The sequence below is a fragment of the Eulemur rufifrons genome, chromosome 15 (assembly GCF_041146395.1).
Source record: "Eulemur rufifrons isolate Redbay chromosome 15, OSU_ERuf_1, whole genome shotgun sequence".
Classification (NCBI taxonomy): domain Eukaryota; kingdom Metazoa; phylum Chordata; class Mammalia; order Primates; family Lemuridae; genus Eulemur; species Eulemur rufifrons.
In genome coordinates this window covers 40399292-40424991 of record NC_090997.1, presented here as the reverse complement: position 1 = coordinate 40424991, position 25700 = coordinate 40399292, and positions in this window count along the sequence as shown.

The following is a 25700-nucleotide window of genomic DNA, read 5'->3' as shown; positions in this document are numbered from 1 at the left end:
AGCAAGTATTAAGAGAAGCAGAGGCAAGACAAATATGAACACTTTAGACTTTAAACTCATTCCAGGAAGACAGCCCAATTAGGGAATTTGGCTACTTCTACAAGCAAATAGAAACATAAACAAAAGAAATCTTTACTATAGTTTGAGACATTTTTGGCATAATAGTAGAAGTTCCTCTTTGATCATTAACAGATGCACTTTTCTAATTTGTTACCAGGGCTTCTGGTTTAGATAGCTACTTGTAGCTTTTGTTTTTTCCCTATGCTAAGGTGATCCTTTGCTTTAGGCATAGCAATCTCTCATGGCAGTAAAAATATAGGCCAGGGCATAGACACCAGGGAAGTATGGGGATGGCATTTCATAATTTCAGAAGCTAAGAGTCCTAGTACTTTTCATTTTCTTAAAGAGATGAGTAATCAAAGAAGTGTTTACCATTAGCAACATCTGAACACAATAATTTCTATGACATTTTGTACTTTTAAAAAGCAAATAGAAGCCTTCAGTGAAATTCTCTTTAGCATAAACATTTTCTGTAGCTACTGTTGTCTATGTGGTACGTGTGTGTGTTCATGCTAAATCTAGAGTGTCTAATCTATATGACTAGAAAAAGGGACCAAATGGGTTTGTCTTACTGTAACAAATATAGGTAAGTCCAAGACTTCTGTTTGTCACATGAACAAAAAATTTTTTTTAAATTAATAAAGATAAAGGAAAAATAAATAAAATAAACACCAGGTATTAGTATTCTCAAGGGTTTTGCTGGACAGTATGTGACATTCCATTACATCTTTTCTTAGACATGAGCTACTTCTAGAAGGTCTTTTTTTCCTCTCGTTTTTAGTAGGCATCAGCTTCTTCAACTTTAGATGAAAAACTGCTATACAATGATAGTAATGATTTGGGGACATTTTACTGATTATAATCAAGGAAGTGTCAAAGGAGACTCCATATTAATATGAGATAGAGGAAAGCAAACACCAGTATGTCTACTCACATTCTGTTTTTATTTAGATGTCATCTTTTTGCTCATGGAGGGTCTTGCCCCATGTTGAGGACTGCTGACTAGTTAGGGTGGTAGTTGCTGAAGGATGAGATAGCTGCAGCAACTTTTAAAGATAAGACAGCAATGAAGTTTCTTCATTGATTGATTTTTCCACAGATGATTTCTCTGTGGCATGCAATGCACTTCGACAGCATTTTACCCACAGTAGAACTTCTTTCAAAATTAGATTCAGCCCTCTTAAATCCTGCCACTGCTTTATCAACTAAGTTTATGGAATATTCTAAATCCTTTGTTATCATTTCAACAAGGTTCATAGCATTTCAGCTTTACCTGGAGTAGATTTCATCTCAAGAAACAACTTTCTTTGCTCATACATAAAAAGCAACTCCTTATCCATTAATGTTTAATCTTGAAATTGCAGCATTTCTTTCACATCTTTAGGCTCTACATTTGATTCTCGTTCTCTTGCTATTTCTATCACATCTGCAGTTTCTCCCTCCACTGAAGTCCTGAGCCCCTCAAAGTTAAGCATGAGGGTTGGAATCAACTTCTTCCAAACTCCTGTTAATGTTGATATTTTGACCCTTTCCCCTGAACCGTGAGTGTTCTTAATGGCATCTAGAACAGTGAATTCTTTCCAGATTTTCAATCTCCTTTGCCCAGATCTATCAGAGGAATCACTATTTATGGCATCTACAGTTTTATGAAATATATTTCATAAATAATAGGACATGAAAGTCAAAATTATGCCTTGATCCATAGGCTACAGAATGGATACTGTGTTAGCAGGCATAGAAAACAACATTAATCTTCCTGTACATCTCCATCAGAGCTCTTGGGTAACCAGGTACATTGTCAATGAGCAATAGTATTTTGAAAGGAAACTCTTTTTCTGAGCAGTAGGTCTCAACATTGGACTTCAAATATTCAGTAAATTATATGATAAACAAATGTGCTTTCTATCAGGCTTTGTTGTTCCATTTCTAGAGCGCAGGCAGAGTAGATTTAGCATAATTCTTAAGGGTCATAGAATTTTCAGAATGGAAAATAAGCATTGGCTTTAACTTCAAGTCAGCAGCTGCACTAACCCCTAATAAGAGAGTGAGTCAATCTGTCCTTTGAAACTATGAAGCAAGATATTGATTTTTTCCTCTCTAGCTATGAAAGTCCTCGATGGCATCTTTTTCCAAAATAAGGCTGTGTTGTCTACATGGAAAATCTGTTGTTTAGTGTAGCCACCTTTTTCAATTATCAGTCTAGATATTGGACAATTTGCTGCATCTTCTCCATCAGTATTTGCTGCTTCACCTTGCACTTCAACTTCATAAACCAACCTCTGCTAGCTTGAAACTTTTCTTCTACAACTTCCTCACCTCTCTCAGCTTCCATAGAATTGAAGGACCTTGCTCTGGATTAGGCTTTGGCTTAAGGGCTCATCGTGGCTGGTTTGATCTTCTATGCCGATCACTCAAACTTTTACCATATCAGCAATAGGGCTGTTTTACTTTCTTATCACTCATGTGCTCATTGAAGTAGCACTTTTAATTTCCTTTAAGAACTTTTTCTTGGCATTCACAACTTGGCTAACTTTTTGGTTCTAAAGGCCTATCTGTTGGCCTATCTTGACTTTCAACATGCCTTCCTCACTAATCTTAATCATTTCTAGTTTTTGATTTCAAGTGGGAGATGTGCAGCTCTTCCTTTCACTAGAACACTTAGGAGCCATTGTAGAATTATTTATTGGTCTAATGGCAATATTATTGTGTCTCACGGAATACGAAGGCCCAAGGATAGGGAGAGAGATGGGGAAAAGATCAATTGGTAGAGCAGTCAGAACACACTGTTATTGATTAAGTTCACTGTCTTTTATGGGCACAGTTTGTTGCACTCCAAAGCAATTACGATAGTAACATCAAAGACCACTGATCACAGATCACTATGACAGATATGATAATAATGAAATATGGGAATATTGGAAGAATTACCAAAATATGCCACAGAGATATGAAGTGAGAGCACGGGCTGTTGGAAAAATAGGTGCTGATAGATTTGCTGACATGAGATTTCCATAAACCTTTAATTTGTAAAAAATGCAATATCTGCAAAGTGCAATGAAGTGATGTGTAATAAAATAAGGCATGCTTGTATAATAAATTTCAGTAATTTGAACTGATTTGAATAGTCTGAATTAAGGATAAATTTTAATTACAGACTTCTTTAAAAAACAGCCTGACTTATTGCTCTCAAGTGACTTTACAGACAGAAACCAAACATACTCACCTTTCTGTACAGGGAGATCTTGATAAAATTATTACAAAGGAGATATGTGGGGTTGGCAATTAGACTGTCTACTGTTGACAAAGATGATAAATGATTGAGAATGTTCACAAATTGTTATTTTTAGGATTTTCCCCAATTTCTCACTTATACTTTTTGTTTACTCAGAAAACAATTTCCTGTGGTATGATATGCAAGTAATGCTAAGGGCCTGACAAAAAAAAATATAATATCAAAATTGGTTCTGAAGCTCAAGATTCTGTCCAATAAAGGGCTGCTTAGGAAAGCTGATTTCCAGAAATATCCCTATTAGGTTCAAATGGATAATTCAAGAGATGAAACATACATCCTCTAGTAGCAGTGCTTAGAACATCTGCATCATGGTATAAAATGACTACTGATTGAGCCAAAGTTGTCATTTCATTGTAAGGTAATATATAAAAAGGATGTTGACTCCAAAACTGTCTAAACACTGCTACTTCTACTATCAATAAATATCAATTAATTATAAAGCAATATATAAATATATTTCTTTCATTGGCTCTTTTAGCAAGTAATTATTATATATAGTGTTTGCAAGTTATAAGCAATGCCATATCCTTTACTGTAACATTATATTTTTAAATATCTTTATTTACTCATTTAACCAATATTTGTTATGCGCTAACCATGTGTTCAGGCACTAAAACAAATGAACAAACAAATCTTTTCAAAGCACATTCTTGATCTCAAATGTGTCAAAGAAAATAAGCAAATAATTGTAATGAAATGTGATACAGCTATAGCAGATGTTCATTTATTTATTCATAAAACAGATATTTATTGAGCTTCCACTATGTGGCAGAAACTGGTCTAGATACTGGGACTGCAGTGGCCACCAGGACTCCTGCTTTCATGGACATTTCATGAAATTGAAAAAAAAAATTGACCTTTAAGACTTGAACCATTAGGATGTGTTTGAATAGGATACTGTAATAGCATTCTAGACAGAAAGAAAATCATGTGCAAACAACAGTGACTATGACATAAATAAGAGAATGTGCATGAGATGTTCTGGGCACCTGGGCTATAGGTTCATGGCAGAAAGGTGGTAGAGATTGAGGTTAGAGCCATGCAATGTATCCTGATAAATGTAAGCTAAGTAGTTAATAGGGAATCACTGATGGTTGGAAGCAATGTGATATTTATTTTTGTGCAGATGACTTTCTCAGCTATGTGGACAATGTACTGAAGGAACTGAAGAGACAAGTTAGATAACTGTTTTAACAGTGAGGCGAAGATGACAGATGCCTGAATTCTGGCAGCAGCAAAAACAGCCCTGACCCATCCCTATATAGTATTCCCAAGTGCCATATATTTATAATCTGTGTGAGTCAATAAGCCTGAAATTCTTATTTTTTAGTGTTGGTTCTTTGGTCATTTTATTTTAACATATATAAGTAACTTAGTCAAGCTTTCATAGATAATATGATTTTTATTAAAAAAACAAAACTATAAAATATGTGAATTATTTCTAAATATCAAAAGTAGAGCAGCCATAAAAGGTAATATAGATTTCTAGTATCTTTTAATATCTACAGGCAAGTTCCCCCTAGTTACTCATCTTTTAAAAATATTTTAGAATATCTTGTCCATTATTATCGCCTGTGAACTTTAGAAGAATTCCAGCAAGTTTCAAAAACAATCCCATTGGAATTTTTATTGAACTCATACTAAACCTAAAATCAATTTGGTAAAATGATATTTTCAAAATATTCAAACTTACTCTCTAGGAACTTGGCATATTCCTCTAATTATTAAAGTGTTCTATCTCTTATAGTAGAATTTGTAGTTTTCTCTCTACCATTCTTTAAGGAAAGCTAATTTTAGATGTTATGATTATGGTTGCATTGTGAAATGGGCCTTATTGATTGTTGCTGATATAGAAGATAGCTACTGATATTTGTATTTTCTATAATCAGCTAACTTACTAAATTATTTTATTAATTCTAAAAAGTTTTACTTAGTGGGTGATGGTAGGGTTCTCATATATTTATGTCTGTAGTTTTCAAGAATCGTATAACTAGTTTCTATTTCATACCATGATGGACAGTTTTGGGTTTTGGTTCTTGATTTTAATATTAATATAATATCAAGTGTTTCATCACATTCTTAGCATTTTCATTGCTGGGAAAAATGCTGATTATTGGTTTTAAATATAGATCCTTAATATGTTAAAATATATTTCCATTCCTAATTTTTAAACAGTTGTGATTATATTCATGAATGTCATATCTTATTAGGTAACTTGTGGTATTTATTATGACTACCAATAAAGTTTTGGGGTTTTTTTTAATACTTTGATATGTTCTACCTTGGTAAAATATTTCTGAATTTTAATTCCGACTTTTTTTTTTAAACTGAGATAGATGCTACCTGTTAGTGGTATACTGTCATTTTTGTTTTTAAGTTGACTCTTTTTATTTAAAGTTAAACCTTGAATTGAATCATGTATCTATCCTGTTTTTATTTATTCAATTTCTCTCAGTTTTTAGTTTAGTTGAATATATTAATTCTCAAAGGATAACAATATTCTGTGGTATTTTTTGAATAAGAGAAGAGGAATCCCTAATTATTCTTTTCATGAGCATTCTATTTTTAATCTTAGGACCTTGCAAGAAAGTACAGTAATGATCCCTAATCATGTCCCTTCTTATGTTGGCAAGTATAATTATATAGGCCATAGTCTCTTCTTCGTATAGGACTTTGTTAAAGATCTTGATGGCATTCAACTTAAAATGTTTAGCTATTGAGTTTTGTTTTATTGTATTAAACATTCAATTAATTTCTTTTTTCTTGTTTTATTTCAATAAATAATTTTTATCCCTCACCCCATCCTGCCCTCCCCCCTTCTGAGTCTCCAATGTCCATTACATTACTCTGTAATACCATGCTAAGCCACCACTTAGCTTCCACTTACAAGGAAGAATATACAATATGCAGTCTTTGTTTTTCTGTTCCTGAAATACTTTACTTAGGATAATGGCTCCCAGTTCCATCCAAGTTGCTGCAAAAGACATTTCATTCAGTTTTATGGATGAGTAGTATTCCATGGTGTATACATACCAAACTTTCTTTATCCACTCATCAGCTGATGGTTATTTAGGTTGATTCCGTATCTTTGCAATTGTGAATTGTGCTGTGATAAACATGCAAGTATAAGTGTATTTTAAATATAAATGAGTTATTTTCCACTGGGTAGATACCCACTAGTGGGATTGCTGGATTGAATAGTAGGTCTATTTTTAGTTCTTTAAGGCTCTGGTCCCCAACCCCCCTGCTGGGAACAATACAGGTCAATGGCATGTTAGGAACCTGGTCATACAGCAGGAGGTGAGTGACAGGTGAGTGAAGGAAGCTTCATCTGTATTTATAGCCACTCGCCATGGCTTGCATCACAGCCTGAGCTTCACCTCCTGTCAGATCAGCAGTGGCATTAGATTCTGCATTATGGTGAATTGTATAGTTATTTCATTATATATTACAATGTGATAATAACAGAAATAAAGTGCACAATAAATATAATATACTTGAATCATGCTGAAATCATCCCCTGCCCAAGTCCATGGAAAAATTGTCTTCCATGAAACTGGTCCCTGGTGCCAAAAAGGTTGGGACATTGCTTTAAGGAATCTCCATGTTGTTTTCCATAGAAGTTTTAGTAATTTACATTCCCACCAGCAGTGTATAAGCATTCCCTTTTCACTGCACTTGCACCAACATCTATTGTTTTTTAACTTTTTATTAATGGCCATTTTGACAAGGATAAGGTGGTATCTCATTGTGGTTTTAATTTGCATTTTCCTGACAATTTATGTTGAACAGGTTTTTATATGTTTGTCGGCCATCTGTATATCTATTTTTGAAAAATGTCTGCTCATGTCTAGCCTGGTTTTTAAATGAGTTATTTGTTTTTTTTTTTCTTGCTGATATGTTTGAGTTCCTCGTAGATGCCAGATATTAGTCCTATGTCAGATATATAGTTTGCAAACATTTTCTCCCATTCTATATGTTGTTTATTTACTCTGTTGATTATTATTATTATTATTATTTGCTGTGAAGAAGCTTTTTAGTTTAAATAAGTCCCATGTATTTATTTTTGGTTTTGTGGTATCTGATTTTGGGGTCTTAATCATAAATTATTTGCCTAGGCCAAGGTCCAGAAGAGTTTTTATTAGGTTTTCTTCTAGAACGTTTATGGTGTCAGGTCTTATATTTAAGTCTTTAATCCATCTTGAGTCAATTTTTGTATGTGGTAAGAGATAGGATCCAATTTCATTCTTCCACGTGTCTATCCAATTTTCCCAGCACCATTTATTGAATACAGTGTCCTTTCCCCAGTGTATATTTTTGTATGTTTTGTTGATGATCAGATGGTTATAGGTATATGGTTTTATTTCTGGGTCCTTTAGTCTGTTCCATTGATCTATGTTATGTGCTTTTATACTAATACCATGCTGTTTTAATTACTATAGCCTTGTAGTATAATTTAAAGTCAGGTAATGTGATGCCTCCAGATTTGTTCTTTTTGCTTAGGATTGCTTTGGTTATTTGAGTTTTTTTTAATTTATTCCATATGAAATTTAAAATTACGTTTTTTAATTCTGTGAAAAATGACATTGTACTGAATAGGGAAAAGTTGAAAGCATTCCCCCTAATAACTGGAACAAGGCAAGAATACCCACTTTTATCACTTCTATTCAACATATTACTCAAAGTTCTAGCCAGAGCAATCAGGCAAGAGAAAGAAATAAAGGGCATCCAAATTGGAAAAGAGGGGTCAAACTATTCCTGGTTGCCAATAATATGATCTTATATCTAGAAAATCCTAAAGACTCCTTCAAAAGACTCCTAGAATTGATAAATGAATTCAGTAAAGTCCCAGGTTACAAAATTAATGTACATAAATCAGTAGTGTTCCTACATGCTAATAATGGCCAAGCTGTGAATCAAATCATCAAGAACTCAATATCATTTGCAATAACTGCAAAAACAAAATGAAATACCTAGGAATATGCTTAACAAAGGAGGAAAAAGATGTCTCCATGGGGAACTACAAAATATTGATGAAAGAAATCATAGTACCTAAAATTAAAGGGCCACTATTGGAATTTGAATAGGAATTCCCTTTTTATCACCAAAAGTATTTATTCTGTTCAATTTTCTCTACCCTGAAATTTTAAGTAATGTAGGCTAATAAAGACAGGCTAGGAGAACTGCTATAACATATTTTGTAGATGCACAAAGTATTCTAGTTCAATTTTAATTCATTATAAGCAGATATTATTTTTGTAGAACCAGGAAGATAACTGATTAATACTTAAAGGCCTTCATTTGTATTAATTTAGTTTAAGTTTGCATATGTTCAAATCCATAGACAAAGCAACTGATCCAAAATGTCTGAAAAACTTCAACAGATTAAGAACACCACCTCCACCACCACCAATAATTTATGATCCCTGTAATTAAATATAAGCCCTTGAATCTTTTGGAAAGAAACAATGGAATGGTATGTCCTTGGATTTAGAGTTCTAGCAGTGAGGAGAGAAAGGGGCTAGCCAGGATGTGTTCATTAGAATTATATTTTTCTGGCTAAGGTCACCAAATGTGTCCAATATATCAAGTCTTATTGTAACATCAACTGACAACTTTAATGCCATAGAAAATTTTGTATTTGTGAAGATGGGGATAGGAAAAAAGTGCTGATATCAACTTGCTAACCTTCTCACTCTATAAAAACATACAATAAGTTGAACAAAGAATTCGGCTAATTGAGGGATATGTGACTGTCATATTATTCAAACAAATGTACTAACTTTTCTAGATTCTCTGAAGAAATATGAGTGAGTCAGTCCTTATTTTCCTGACAAGGTTTTAATTTAGGCACAAGTAAGGAGAAGGGAAATGGAAAGGAAAGGGAAGGAAATTGTCTAACGTCTACCATATGCCAAGTTGTAGGCTATATCCATTATATATTATTAATTTAATAACTACCCTACCCCCAACACTGCAATGTAGGTATTGTGATACCCACTTAAGACGAGAAAACTGAGACTGGTTGAACATGGAAATATACAACCCTTGAGTGCTGGAATTGGTGCCCTGATAGAGGATCAGTCTTTCTCCAAAGACTTGGCTCTCTATATGCAAAGCTGTTGGGGAAATATTTATTTTTGGTATTAACTAAATAAAATATAAATGAGAAGGAAATCTGCCACCAAAATATATTAGATAATTTATGTTAAAGTCAAAGAGGAACAATCTTTTCCAGTACTCTCCAGTTTGTATTCTACTGGTAAGTATCATGTGTAACCTCTGATTCATGATTTTTATAACAAATGATGTAATTAAATTCTTTCTCCATGGAAAATCTATGTGTAAATCAACTTATCCAATTCTTCATTGACTTTATCACAGAAATTAGCATAGTTTAAATTCTGAAAAATAGTCAGCAAATTGGCTTGACATTTATGATATAAAACTAATTTGATAAAGTTATGTCCACCAATGACACACCTGGCTGAAAGTTAAAAGAAAAAAAAGGAACAAGATCATATCACATAAGTATACTGTCTTTATTTACAATAATGGGTAAAATAAAATTTATTTATTCAATACATATTTATTGAGTGGCTTCTATTGCATTATTTCATACACTGGAAACTAAATAAATGTCTTGATCTTATAGAATTTTTATCCTGTTTTAGGGGATGAAGCAAATTAAGAAATATATATATAGTATAATGTCAGGTCAGATAGTGGTTGTGCTTTGAAAGAAATAGAGCAAAGTAAGAAAACACAGTGACTAGAGAGTGTATTTTTAAGGCCATTGTTCAGAGTCTTCTTTTCTGAGCAGGTGATTTTGGACAAAGACCCAAATCAAATGAAAGGGTGAGCATGACCCTTTCTGAGGGAAGAGAATTCCAGGCAGAGGGAACAGCAAGTACAAATGCCCCGAGACTGGAGTGTGCTCGATGTGTTAAAGGTACAGCAAAGAGACAATGTGGCTGGAACAGAGTGAGCAAGAGAACACAGGAGATGAATTGTCAAGGGGGCTAATGTAGAACCATGTCAGCTGTGGCAAGAATTTGTGATTTTAAGTGTGATATGATGAGAAACCATGAAGTAGTTTTGAGTAAGGTAATAACTCAATCTGACTTGTATTTTAAACACAGAACACTCTGGCTACCATGTTGAAAACAGTCGGGAGTAGGGCAAGTGTGAAGCTTTCTGTGGAAGCACAGAAAGCAGCAGGGAGGTTGTTGGAATAGTCAAGACAGTATAAGAACTTCCACCTGCTCCCAGTAAAAAAACTTATCCTGTGGAAATAGTGTTTTAAATCATTCAAAGCCTTTCTTAATAAGTACTTAAAATTTTGAAATACTCTGCTTTTTTAAAAACTTCCATAGATTTTGCTGAAAATAGAGAATTTTTCAAGTATCAGCTGACGGGGAAGTTTCAGAACAATTTGTCAAAGTGCTTGCTAAACAAGGACTAAAAATATTGTGGCATATTTATATGCATGTTAAAAATCCTTGTCAAGAGATGATATGACAAAGAGAAGATGTGGCATTGTTGAGCCCTTGGGAGCATGGCATTTGTCTAAGGGAAGTTGTAGGATCCCTCATTCTTAGTAGCCTTCAGTTGGTACTTCCCTCTCGGGGCTGTTGCTGGCAAGTGGTTCTCAGCTGAGTTACCAATGTCCAGATGGAGCATGATGTGACTCCTTGTATCCCAAGGGCCTTCACTGAGTCATCAGGTTTATGAACTATAGTCACTTGTATGTGTCCAAATGAATTTGAGGGACTGATGACTCTGAATGCCAAAATTTCTAGTTATGCCTTTCACTGATGAATGATCTCAAGGGCACATGAGAGCTTGCCTGTTTTAGAAGGGACAGAGGAGCCCTTGCTCAGAAAGAATTGGCCTTAAGTGCCTAAGTCACCAGAGAGTCATCCAGGAGGCCTTGGGATTGAATTCTCTTCCTTTTTCAGTATTGTCATCAGAATTAAAGATAGGCAGCTGTTTCCTCAAGTGGGAAGAAGACATGGGAAAAAAGACATTGTTGAACTACTATCAAGCCAAGATTTGCCTGTTATGGTAGAAATTCCATGACAATTATTCAAAATGTGGACATTAAACTAGCATGCCAGTAAAATCAAACATACAGATGGTAGATAAATAACAAATAAATACAAAATACAACTTGTGGGCACCGTGCATCTATGTAGGAAACAGAGAGAGTTTAGTGTCTCATCCGTGCCACGTTGGATTGAAGAGAGACTGGAAAGTTAATTCAGACCCTACAACTTCCTAATGAACTCTATCTCTGAGTTTGCTCTAATATCCCTCCTCCTGCCTGGCCATAAATGAGTGCAGAGGCAGCCCATGAGGCCATTTCATCCCAGCTTCCCACATTTACAGCAGGCCTCAACTTCCTCTCCCTGCCAACTGCCCCCACCCTTGCCCTGTTTCTCCTAACTAGCTAGTAATCCTCGCTCGTTCTGATCTAAGTCTGAGGGGCAAGTAATACACTAAGTAATATCTCATTCCTGACACTCTCTCTCTCTCTCTTTTTTTCCTTTTTAGCTTTTACCTCCATAACCACCCTCAAGCCAGAGGAATGGAATTATCTTTTACTTTTCTCGACACCTCTGTTATCATTTCTCACCTCTTGGTTAAAAAGTGTTATTGTTAAATCTTTATGGCAGTAAAGAGAAACAGATATTGGCTTACCAATGAGCAGACCTATTACACCTGTAGATAGATAGCATTTTCCAGTTTCCATAGGTTTGGGTCTAAACGGCCCGCAATAGAAGCAATGATGATTCTGGCCTCTATCCATCTCTATCCCCCAATTATGGTTGTGGTCTATTTGTTCCAATACCTGTGTTGAGAGATTCTGGGTACTATCTCTAGAGCAGGACATGTTTGAATGAAATAAGAAAAAATAAATACCACAGAAAAGAATAAATATTAAGTTGCCTGCAATTTTTTCTAATGGGCTTGCTATTTCAGTATCAAACTACAGCAGGTAGAACTAATACATCTCAGAAGGTCACCTGGATATATACAGACTGGGTCAACTCTGCAAGATAAATGTTCATTGAGTGCTCCAAGCAATAGTAATCTTTGGAACTCCATTTTTCTTTCATGAGATGCCATGATTGACTAGGACACCATTGATTTTATAACTAAGAGAGAGTAATTGGTATATTTATGGTTTTGGGGTGGTGGTGAGTGGGAATTTGGTACTGAAATGTAATGTAATCTCACATTGAAGAATTGAAACTTTAATTGGTTATTCCCAAAATATAAATGAAGATTATTTCTGGATTCTTTGTTCTAAACTCTTGAATGAGGGTGGGAACAGGGTGAGGTTGAAGGTCAAAGAGAAATATATTGCTTGAGGAGGCTCAATATAGTCCACTCATTTTATCCACTCAAGTTCTCTATCAATTGATAAATGAGGCAAAATGTTAGCTTTATACTGACAAAAGTAATACTGAAGAACACGACTTAGCACATAATAGCATTAGGTTCTTATCATCAAAGCTCACCATAACAGCTTGCTGGCTGGGTCAGGCTATGCTGACCAATGTAGACTTCTGCATATTCACAGCTTTGAGGTCATACAACTTGGAAGAACAGAGCTCTCTCTTGGCAGTTTGGCCTCCAGGAAAAAAAATGCATAAGGTTACACACGCACAGTTTCTCCTTCTAAAGGTATAGCTTCAGGTTAAGTTCCACCTTCTTGTCTATTAGAATTCTCTTCATATGAAAGGAAATATTACGAGAAGCCTGGAAAAATTGTTGCCTATCCACTTTGTTGTGAGTGATTCTACCCTTTTTGTTGAAACCTCTGCTTTATAGCCCAAGCTTAGCTCAAGTCTGAACCTTACCTGTGAATTTCACATAATACCAGGAGATTAAAGAAAAGGTCAGCTAGTAGTAGGTAAAAAGATTATGAAAAGGAGGTAGTAGGTGAAAAGACAAGAAAAGCGGTAGATAAGATAAAGATGAAGAAAACATTACATTTGGATTCTAATATATTTGTTTTCCTTTTCTATTTCTAATGATTAGCATGACATATAGCCATTATGAAATCATGATTCTAAAGAAGAAAATGAATGTTGAAAAGATAAATGAAGAAGAAAATATCACATGTACCCCATAAATATGTATAACTATTACATATCAATAAAAAAATCATGAACACTATTCTGGTGACAGACACACCAAAAGCCCTGACTTCCCCATAACAAAAACATTTGTACCTCCTTAATATTTTGATACTAAGAAAACAAGAGCAGGTCTCAAAAACATATCAATTTCAAAAATTAAAAAATAAAAGAAAATAACTTTTTACAACATGTTGATTACATTTCTTGAGATTTATTTCACTAGAAAAGCTAGGACAATATTCTGGCATTATTTTCCTTTTCCGGGGGCATTGCATGAATAAAGCCTATGAAATGTAATCAAAATGTGAGGATATTTCTTTAAGCTGAGAATGCTTGAGGTGTGATGCATCCTGATAACCAGCTGTTGGGAATAGATTCAGTTTTCTTAAAGGGTGGTCCATAAGCATGAGAAGTTCTATTTTGTATTCTTCAAGCACTTAAAAATCTACAAATATACACATTCCAGTATTTTTATGTAGAAAATAGATTGATTTAAATGTCACATAAAGTTATATTGAGCTCTTATTCTAGCAGCCTGATCTTTATTCAACTAAAGGGAAGCAAGCTCAAGACTTCTTGGTTCTTCCTGTTTTTTAATAAAAGGGAAGTTAATAAAAAAAGAGAAATGAAGTTATTTCATTATCTTAAACACATTTTAGAAAGTCTGGAGAACATAATGTTAAGATTGAAACCATATAGAGAATCAATAGAGCATATGCTTCACAATTGCCTAATTGAAATGGATTAATTTTCACGCAGTTGTGGTACATTTACCACTTAATATGACATTGCCTAGTTTTAGTTGTTTTGTATAGAATTAGATTTATAAAAAAATATATTATTCTATACTATGGAATTCTATATAAATTATAAATAATGAGAATTATAGTAATATATTGAAAAATTGATAACAGATTTCATTAGAAAATAAACTAATAATGTCTAGAGGAAGAATAACAAATTAAAACCAGAGACTGACTTGGGGGGATATGATGAAGAGTAATAAAATAGAGCTGAAATACAAATAAAAAACAATACAGTATAACAACTATTTAATCACATTTATATTGTGTGAGGCATTATAAGTAATATAGAGGTTATTTAAAGTATATGGGAGGTGTGCATAGGTTATATGCAAATACTATCCCATTTTGTATAAGAAACTTGAGCATTCATGGATTTTGGTATTTGTGAGGAGGGAGTGATGTCCTGGAACCAATCCCCCGCTAGTACCGTGGGATGATGATATTTATTTTTCTCCAAAATTGAATTTACTCTGGAAAATATGGTTATCTCCTCATTTAACTTCTGAAAAAATAAACAAAATCTATTTCAAAAAGTGATATAACAAGACTAGATTATAAAGTAGTATCTTTTCTTTATCAAGCATCTTTGTGTGTTTTTTAAATCCTTTTAATAGAATGAAAACTAATGTCATTGGAGGGGGAAAAAAACTGGTTTAATCTACAGTTTTCTATTCTTTGGATAAAAGTAGTTGACTTGCCCTTTTACTTTCCAATCAGTTGCTTGGTTCCATCATTGTGGAAACACACCTCAAACTAAACAATTCTCCTAAGCCAAAGTAATACGGATTTACATGTGCAATGTACAGAATTTGAGTATCTAGAAGAATCTATGTACACACAGATTTCTAAATTTTTCACTTGGTTGTGTGCAGGTGGATGTGAAGAATTTGTGAAAAAGCTATGATTTTGTTATCATAAGCTTGTTTTTACATCATTTGTTGTGTGTGATCCCTCTGCAATTTCTGCTCCTCCTTTTTTTTTTTTTTTTTGAAACAGAGTCTCACTCTTTTTGCCCTGGCTAGAGTGCCGTGGCGTCAGCCTAGCTCACAGCAAACTCAAACTCCTGGGCTCAAGCAATCCTTCTGCCTCAGCCTCCCAAGTAGCTGGGACTACAGAAATGCGCCACTATGCCCAGCTAAATTTTTTTTCCATATATATTTTTAGCTGTACAAATCATTTCTTTCTATTTTTAGTAGAGACAGGGTCTCGCTCTTGCTCAGGTTGGTCTCGACCTCCTGACCTCGAGCAATCTTCCTGCCTCGGCCTCCCAGAGTGCTAGGATTACAGGCGTGAGCCACTGTGCCCGGCCTCTGCCCCTCCTTGAGCATTTGTACTAATCCAGCTGATTTGGCTGCTGCTCGTTCCTCTCTCACATCCCTGTCCCTGTCTCAGTAGACAAGGACATCTCTAAGACTGGAATATGCTTCCTCAGCCCAAAGTATGGGAGTAATTGTGCTTCCTTGCCATAATCTTTGTGATTTGTTGAGCTGCTTGGTTACATTGAGCTGAAATTTAAAATCTATGCTTCACCTGTGCTTTGGAGACACCGCTGCCACCAAGTTATCAAATTGCACATACCCAGCATACTAGGAGAGTGTGGTAAATGATGCAGTTGTTAGTTCTACGTAAATGTCAAGTTCCTGAGACTCCAACCACATCACACCTCAGGGCTTACGCTATTAGCCTTTGTTGCCAGCCAGCCTGTGTCAGAGGGTACCATTAGGTAAATGAGCTATTTGGGCTGCTTTTCCCTCCTCACCAGACAATGATAAGGCCATGGATCAGTAAATCAACCCCCACGACCCCTAGCACTAGTGCATTAGTCGAGGTGTACACTGCCTGCTATAACCCCAAGGACTCTCTAAGCCATTAGTTCTTGATTGTCCTCAACTCTGCTTCAGAAGGCTTTTGGATTTAGTTTTGTCTGCACTGTGCCCTATTTGCTACAATATTTCCAATGGAGTAGCCAATTTTGAATACTTCTGTGGATGTCTAGGCTACGGACCCCAACTGAATATAACCATAGCTTCCTCCTCCAGCTTTAACCAGTGGCCTGATACAGTCAGCAGACTAGGTTACAACCCATAATTCCTTCTAGAGTTTAATCACCAGGAATTGGGGCACAATTGACCCTGATATTTCTGTTTTCTGCCTGGAAAGAAGTCCTGGGGAGAGGGAGCTTGGAACTTAGTCTTTAATCCATTTCCTTCCCCCCTTCTGGAATGTTCTACTTTTTCGCCAGGCCCAATTAGATCTCCCTGCCACCCTGGCCCCCACCTCACTGTCCCTCTCCCATCCACTTACCCCCAAAAGTTAGTTCCTGGAATGATTCTGCTATATCTTTGTTCAGACTTGGTCAGATTTTTGGTCCTTCTCTCGAGCTTTACTGTTTAACTCATTTCCTTAAAACCCAGGAATTCCCCTAGGTGTCTCTGCCATGAGTACAACTTTCCCAGGGCCCAACATGTTTTGCAGCTGGGTGGTCTGGTCTATACCAATACTTTACTAGCAACTTAATGAGAGTAAGAGCTACGTACTGCCACCTTGCTCGGCCAGGTACAAGGTAAGGCAGTTCACCTGGCTAATTTCTGCTGCTTGTGTCTTTTCCTTACAGGAATTTTCTCAGCCTATGCCAAGAAGAAGCAGGGAGACCAATCCTAAATTCAACCTACTACCTTGGGACCTATTTTATTGTCAAGCCCATTTTCTATGAGTTTGGCCTCATTTACTTTTAAAAATCTCTGTTTTTGATGGTCTTTTGGAATGGCTTAGAATTAACTTGCTTTATATCTGATAACTTCCCTTTCTCTGTATTCACTTCTAAAATCTTATCCCCATTTGTTATTTCTGGAATTAGAGAAATTCCTCATTGTGATTCTGGTCTGAATTGTCTACACTCTGACATGGTATAATTGTTTGAATTCTGAGAATTCGTTATTCGCCTACTTCACTGGACTCTGATTAGCTTCTTCCCTACCAGGTCACCTACCAGTCCTTGAGTTAAATCTAACTTTTGGCTTTTCCCAAACTCTGATATTGATCAGGTGAAATTAAGCTCAGAGTAAGCACTTGCTCCATAGTAGCAAACAGAACAGACACAGTACATCTATCTTCATTGATCAAAATAGAGGGAGTTAGCTAATACTATTTCTTTCATTTTATTTTATTGAGAACAAGGTCTGAATTATACAGCCAAATGATAGTTATAAGAAATTCCAGCCAAAAAAGAAAAAAAGAAAGAAAGAAAAAAAGAAATTACAGCAAACTGGTGCTGCTGTTCACAGCTTTGAAATTCCTAGCAAACCTAATATCAAGGGATGTAACTACAAACACATAATTCCCAGACCTCTTTTCAAGAATTTGTAATATACTTCCTAAATTGATATCATTTGGCAATATATATACACTTATGACAAACCAAAAAGGGTTACAATTATGAATTATGGGTTTGCTCTTAGGGATTCCACAGAAAAACTGAAAATTCCAAACCCTATGTAAGGTAGTAGAATAATTTCAGCTATCATTTTTTCCATATTTCAGACAAAATACATTATCTCAAAACTCTATAATAATGGTGTTTTAAGGCTTACTCAAAGAGCCTCAAAAATCTTTGAACAGATGCATATTTCCAAATAGCCATTGTAAACTATTTCAGTAATGGAAGTGATTTCTCTTATAATGAATATTTTGTATTGGGTGGATTTAACAATGTTATACAGACCACCCTACCTAACTAGGCCATCCATCCTGCTTTTCTCTACCTGTTCCTTTCCACTATCACATCAGTCCCACATTTGAATTATATATGTGCTTGTTTTCATGCATGCTGATTTTCTGTCTTCACTACAATAATGTAACTTATGTGCTCCACGAGACCAGATAATATGACTATTTTATGCTATTTCATCATGACTAGTATATGCTTAGCACCAATGTCTATCATTGTGTTAAATATGGAATAAACATTTGTTAAATATATTAATTACAAGCCTTTGATAAATGTCCAATTGTGATGTATTAAAATGAGATTAAATAAGCCTGCTCTTTAGATCTAATCTAAAATAGATAATGACTATTAATAAATTTAAATAGACTAATGCATGATATATGTATATGTCATATATATATGTTTAAAAACAAGTAGAAATGATTTGGTAAATAAATCTTGGTCTATTAATTTTTTGTAAGAAATAGATTTTGAAAATGGTTTTAAAGTCTGAAAATTTAGCAATAATGTTTGCTTCACATAATATTTCCACCAAAAATGACAGATCTATTAAGTTTAAGGATGACATGGTGTTGAGAGGGAAAGTTTACATACCAGATAAAAGAATCAACGTTTATTCTGTGAACTAAGTTATTTAAAACAAACAAGATAAAACAAGATATATCAGTGAATTCATTTAGTTTTACATTTACATTTTTTTAAAAAATAAAAAGAACCAGTGTAGAATATGGGTGGTTTGGCTAAATATCAGCACGTGGGTGGTGTGTGGTGAGGGGAGAGACTTGAAAGTTTTAGCAGACTCTACATTCTGTGTGAATATTATCATAATGATTGAAATAAAACTAATGGTATCTTAGGTTGTATTATAAAAACAGTGTCCAGATCATATCAAATGATAAACTATCTCTCTAGCCAAACCTAAGATGTTCTGTTCAGTTCAGAGTCTCAATTTTAAGAGACACCTAGGTAACATGTACTTCTCTAGAGGTAAACAGCGGGGACACAGGGAACTTGAGAATGTCACAGGGTGAGGAATCTGTGCTGTATCTTAGGGTGTGGGCATAAACATTATCTTTAATTATATGGTGGGTTTATCTGGCAGGTCTGAGACTGGCATTGATAATAGGGCACCAGAGAGCCGATCCAAAACAAGCTGTGGAACTTAGAAAGTGGAAAAATTTGACCCAACCTAAGGAAGAATTTTGTAGTGAAATAATCAAAGTGTTGGAATTGGATGCTTTTTAATATTATGAATTTCATGAATCCCAAGATCTTCAAAGAGAGAGTAGAAGTCAGAGGAGAAATTTACTTAATAACCTAGGAAACTCTTTCAACTATAGTGTTCTAAAATTGAATAAATAGCTAACATAATGAATCCTTTAATCCATAAATGGTTCCAATTAAAAAATCATAGGCTTCCTCCATTAACCCTTGGTCAGATCATCTCATCATTTTAGTAATTTTCTCCCACCCACTAGAGCGTGTGAGTTTATCTTTCCTTTTACAGGGTTTACTAAAAGTATAAGCAATTATGTTAATGGCCTGTAATTTAAACAAGAAGGGAATTATGACTTTTAATGAAAAGGGTAACACGTTGACCTGAGGGATGCTGCTGACACCCTCCCTCCTTTACCAGAACTTTCCAACTTCTAACCCTCTGCCTCACTTTATAGGGAGTTGTGCAAGCTACAATGTGATCACCTGAATTGGGCCCATAGAATTAATACCTGGTGATCAAGCCCCTGTTGAGTCACCTATGATCTCTCTTTCCAGTGATGGGGGGTGGGCGGGGATCCTTTCTTCTTACCGCACAACTTAAAGGCTTCCACTCTCAATGGCCCCTGGCCACAGAGTCAGGTAGAAACACACCTTCAACAGCTAGCAGCAGACAAGATGGTGGTGGCCAGGTGAGGTAGTGAGCGCTGGTGGGGACATCTGTTGACTGGACATCAGGAAACACAAGAGTGTATGATTTGACACTGCTTATGCAACCTTGATTGGTTTCATAAACAGGCATGAAAGGAAACTCAGGGCTAAGATTTTATGTTTCGTATCATTCAGTGCCTCTCAAAATACAGTTTATGTAAGAATCACCTGAAGAAATTGATTTATTAGAGACTACAGATTTCTCGGAACCAGTCTAGCAATTTTGATTCAGTAAATTAAGGGTTGGGCTTGGGAAATTCGCCTTTTTAATAAGCAGCCCAAGTGAAGTTCAGGCACATAGTTCACAGACCTCATATTGAAAACAACTACTGCCTTAGGCAAAAATGAAATATAAAAAAAATTTATATTTTCCAGGTGTCTCTCTGAGAAACAGTTGCTAGGGCAAAGAGCTATGGCAAGTGTCAAACATGTACGTGTGTGGTGGGGAGGCGGGTAGTGACCATCAAGTATTTGAAATATGCTTTGTGGATTATTATAGATAAGAGAAATTATTAGATGTTGAGAAATAGGGAAAGTAGAATAATATTTAATTCCAACCTTAAAGAAATAACAGTAGGATAGAGTTACAGAGTTTGCTTTGGGTTAAATGTCAAACTTCCACATAAGAACTCAGAGCAATATGGACTACACAATTTGCTTAGGAGTTAACAACATCTATAAGCTGGGATGACAGACCATTACCCTTGCTATTGCACTTCTAGTCTTACCAGCACAAGGGGACACATTGCTATTGCAGCCACTTACTGCTCTAATGCTAACCAGTGATCTTGGGAAACAGAGAATATTAAAAGGAAAACAATCTCATAATGTTTGATGCAGCTTTTCTGCACTGATTACCTCTATAGATTTTGGTGAAGGGTTGACTCACCTCCTCTCAACCTTTACTGGAATATCTGTATTTAATAATACAGATCACAAAGGAGACAGGACTCTTTTTCTCGTTTATATGTAAGCAAACAGGCTATTGTCAGAATCCCCATCAGTAATTATTATTGTCTTCATGTTGCTACGCTGTTACTTTCAAGTCTGAGAAGAAACTCATATGTGAACTTCCATGAGAACTTCAGCCTGAATCATGGCACTCAAAGATAGCCTGGATACCAAGATCCGAGCAAAACAGACTGAGTCAAAGCAGCCAGAAGTTCATCGGGTTTACTTTGCCTTCATCTGTCTCAGAAAGATAGATACAGGTTTGCAATGCTTGACTGCAGCTCCATTTTTACGGGAGTGGATTGAAGGCAGAAATCATTCTTAGGCCTTAATCCCACAGAAACCGGAAAATTTTTTATAGAGCTACTAACAGGATAGCAGATGTGAAGGGATGTTTTGGATCGGACATCACTTAACAAATAACTTGTAAAAACAAAGTATTTCGTGAAATAACTCAGAATGAGTATTTGAAACTTTGTGAACTCTTTGTAAAGTAAAATACTAAGAATAATGAGCATTTTTGCATTACTTTATTCACTCATTTCTTTTTCCTTTACTGTGTGGGATTCCTATGGCAAGAATTGCCCTGGTTGGAAGAGCTCTCAGTCTACTTAGAAGAGAGATGTGCACAGTGCTACGGAGCAGGTGTGCTGAGGGCTGTAGTCACAGGGAGGCTCCTTCCTAGCCGCAGTCACCACTCTTCCACAAGGCACACAATTCCTTGATCCTTGTTGGACACCAGAAATAGTTCTAATGATGTACTCTTTAGAAGTCACTTTACACATGTTTGAATCCTAATTTTTTTATTTAACTACTCAGATTATTCTTTGCCTTCATTCATTATCTTTCTTTCTCTCTTTAAAGTCCTTCCTTTGCATGTATAAATGTATTTTTAGTTCTTCTGTTTTCACTACCTACATTATAGTTGCTCATATTTTATAAAAACATAAATTGTTCATTTTTAAATAAAAACCACCTCTGTTTTGCCCTAAAATAATAATATGTAACAGAATTAAAAGCCTATTAATCTCACTGCTAGAGCTTTGATTGGTGTTAAAAAGAGGCAAATTTAGAACACTGGGAGAATCAAAAGAGCTTTAGTAGATGAGGTGGCACTTGATTTGAGCTTTGAAAACAAGGTTACATTCCAAAAGTAATAGATGGATAGACCCAGAATGGCTTAGCAAGAGAAACTCTTAGAAGTAATGAAATTTAAAAGAAGAATATTAATTGTTTCAGAAAGTTATGGCAAATAAGTGTCCTTCACGAATTCCTAGGATTGAACAAATCCAATGAGGAATCAAGTATTAAACTGGCAACTTGTCAATTGTCTTGCCCAATTTCCCAATTTCTTTAGAAAAGAGAGAAAAATAATTCCATTATCCAGCCTGTCACTTCCGTTTCCATTCTACCTTAAAACTTGTGTCCCATTTCATGAGAATTTGACTACTAAATAGACAAAGGTAGTCCAAAACCATTAATATAATGTGACAAAATAAAATGTGCACAAAACTTTACACAAATGACGCATGATAATTTTCACCAAATTAAAACAGACTAAGGTCATGCCATTTCTCCCCAGTAAAACAGTAGCCAGAAAAGCATTTGCCACCTTTTGCTACTGTAAAGAAGTTGGTTCTACTAATTCCATGATGGGCATATTCTTTTCCCAGGAAAGTGTCCTCCAGTCAGTTCTTTTCTGTTTCCACTAGAAGAAACTAGCTTAGTTCAGAATTTCTTATGGATTAAAAAGTATTCTTTTACCAACAAAGACTTTGGATTCCTGTCAGGATTTTCCAGTGATTCGAATGGCATTCTCTACATTCAAAGCTTCCATAGAAGAAACTCATCAGACAGTTACCCTTGATAGAGAATATAAAATTGCTTTCTCCACATCTAATTTAAGATAACTTTTAGATCTCTTCTCTGGCCCATTGTTTAAAGTTATTCAAGGTCAGAGGTAAAAGAGAATTTATAGAACAGTTTATTCAAGATTTTCAAGCTTAAAAAATATGACTCTTTTAGTCACATAAAATTTTCCATGAAATCTCAGTATATAAAACAAAAAAGGCAATGCTATTAGCATGATTTATGTTTGATTCTATAATTTATTTGTTGGAAAGTCATTCAGTAAAAACAAATAGATTGATAAAACAAATATTGGAAATCATGCAATTCGTTTCCTTATGGTTCGTTAAAAAAGTATTTGTAGGAAGATATATTTAAAATCAAATTCCTGAAAATCTCAGGATATTCTTCAATTAAATAGAAATATCAGGTCATGTTTCCTTTGGGGGTCAACACAAAACAAGATAATTGATTTTCAGGGCTATTCAATACATTGATGGGTTCCAGGATATTATAATTGGAAAAATACATATTTATGTAGGCATGTTGCTTCATTTTGCTTTTCAACTATTATATATCTAGGTATGGGTGTGTGGGCCTGCACATGAGTGCATATTTGAAGATTTGCCTCTTACAGTTAAGTAGAATTTGATTGTAAAAGCATTGTTCTTGTCCCCCGTACCAGAAAGAAAGAAAGAATAGAAAAAAAGAAAAAGAAAAAAAACAAAAAATTAAGACCCAGAGAAGTAACTCATGCTTGATCATTCCATAATCTACTAACAGAGAAGTAGTTAGAACATAAATTGCCTGACTTCCATTGTTGTGTTGTTCTAACTTATTGTTGTTATTATTGATATTATTGCTGTTATTGTTACCATTATGGTAAAGATGAAGCATTCAAGAAATTAAATAGCGTCATAAAACATATGACTTAAACACTGATGCCATCCTTTCCTGAACTTGTAAGGTAGAGTGAGTGACCTGCCCTAAACTACATAAATTTTTAGTAGCAGGAACTTGTGATTTCTGACTCTCTGTCCAGCGTTTTTCCCGTCTTTGTCTCATTGCTTCTAAGTTCAACAAGGAGTCTTATTGAGAAATAAGTTGAAAAGAAAAGAGCTTGTACCACTTGAAGCCATTGCACTCGGGTTTTGATAGTCAGTATTTAGTTCATTCCAATATCAGCTGTGGGTCTGGTTAAGCTTTAGATGCTACAATGAGAAATTCTCATTTAGAGCCTTTTCCCAAAATTCTGATTGCTTTATTCTTCTGAGAATTAGAAGGAAACATAAGCATTACAAAACATGTGTTTTCCAAATTAGACCTATGTCCTTATCATATATAACCTTTTAGCTCAATTAACTATGTACCTGTTGCTTAGGGCAAAGGACATTTTAAATGCAGGATGAATGAATTATTGTTCTATAGTCACAGATGAAGCAATATTATATCTAGTTATTTTCTATATTACTGAACTTTAGAATGTCTATCATCTTAATGCGAAAAATGCTCACCATATGTAACCCATTTTCCATTGTACTTAAAGTTGTTGTCTTTGTGACTCATCCAAGATTCTACTTTCTGTGAATTTACCCTGAAACCACCACAAGCACCTATTAAGTATCCCTTAGGACTACCGAATTTGCAGTCAAAGTGGAAATACGATGCCTTCTGTGGGTTTGAATACCAAAAGGAAAATTCATAAAGTAAAAATAACATTGCAATTTGACTTCTTTAATAAATGTAAGTGATACAAACTGAGTTTGAAATTAAAATGCTTTCTGTCATTTTGGGGATTTTACATGTTGGATGATGTTTGTGCTATATGTATGTTTACTTTTCTCCCATTAATAATAAAGCATTTCCAATTGGGGATGTGTGTGGACACAACTTTTGTTGGGTGTCATTTGGAATTCCAGGATCTAAGGCTTTTCCCTATGGCTCCCTGTGTGTCTTGTATTACAGTATCATTACTGCTCTATCTGCTTTGGAAAAATATTTTACCTATAATTTTAATATAATTATATAAAAGTATTTAAGTTTTTACAGAAAAGATGTTAAGTAGAAGTATATCAAATACATAAATTGTAATATTCTGGAGGCTTTTACAACTTTTAAAACAAACATTTTTTAAGAATACATGTGACAAAAAGACCAAAAAGACATGAAACGTACTTAATTATATTCTGCTGCCACATTGATTTGTAACTTTCAAACTAAGTTCCATTTAGCGCCGGGATTTCCTGAAACTCTAGTAGACTTTTGAAAGACATGACCAACAGAATCATTTCTACTCTTTCACCTGGAGGTTTGTCATCTCTATAGGTTGGTATTCAAATGCGTGAAAATTAATCACCAAAGTTTCCATGACCTTACAGTATTGAGCTTTCTGTACAAATAAAACATGAACCTGACTGAACACAATGTCCTAGGGAAGGGCTCTAGTCTCAGAGGAAGTGAAATAGCTTCTTTTTTCCTAATGTCTTTTCCTGTATGTAAAGTGTGAGACTACACAACCCATGGAAAAATAATGAAAACTTAAAATTGTATTCAGGAAAAGACAAATACATATGCATATATTTGCATAAGACATATATGTGTGTATATATACATATAACCACACTTGTCTATAAGAGAGAGAGAAAGAGTAAGAGAAATTAGAACATTCCTCTTTTTTTACTCTTACTGAAGGATTATTTCTTAAAATTGGTATATTAGTTATGATGAATTTCAGTTTTGTTATGAAAGTTTACCCAACAGAATGTATTGTGTTTCTTTATTAAATATTTCAGCTATGTTCATCTGGATCTTTATGTATTTATACAAAATCATATTTTTTTCTCTACTGGGATTAAAAAATAAAAAAAAATTTTTAAATGTCTTTGATTATATTTTTATAGTAGAGAATAATAAAAAATAATAAAAAAAATTTGTATCTG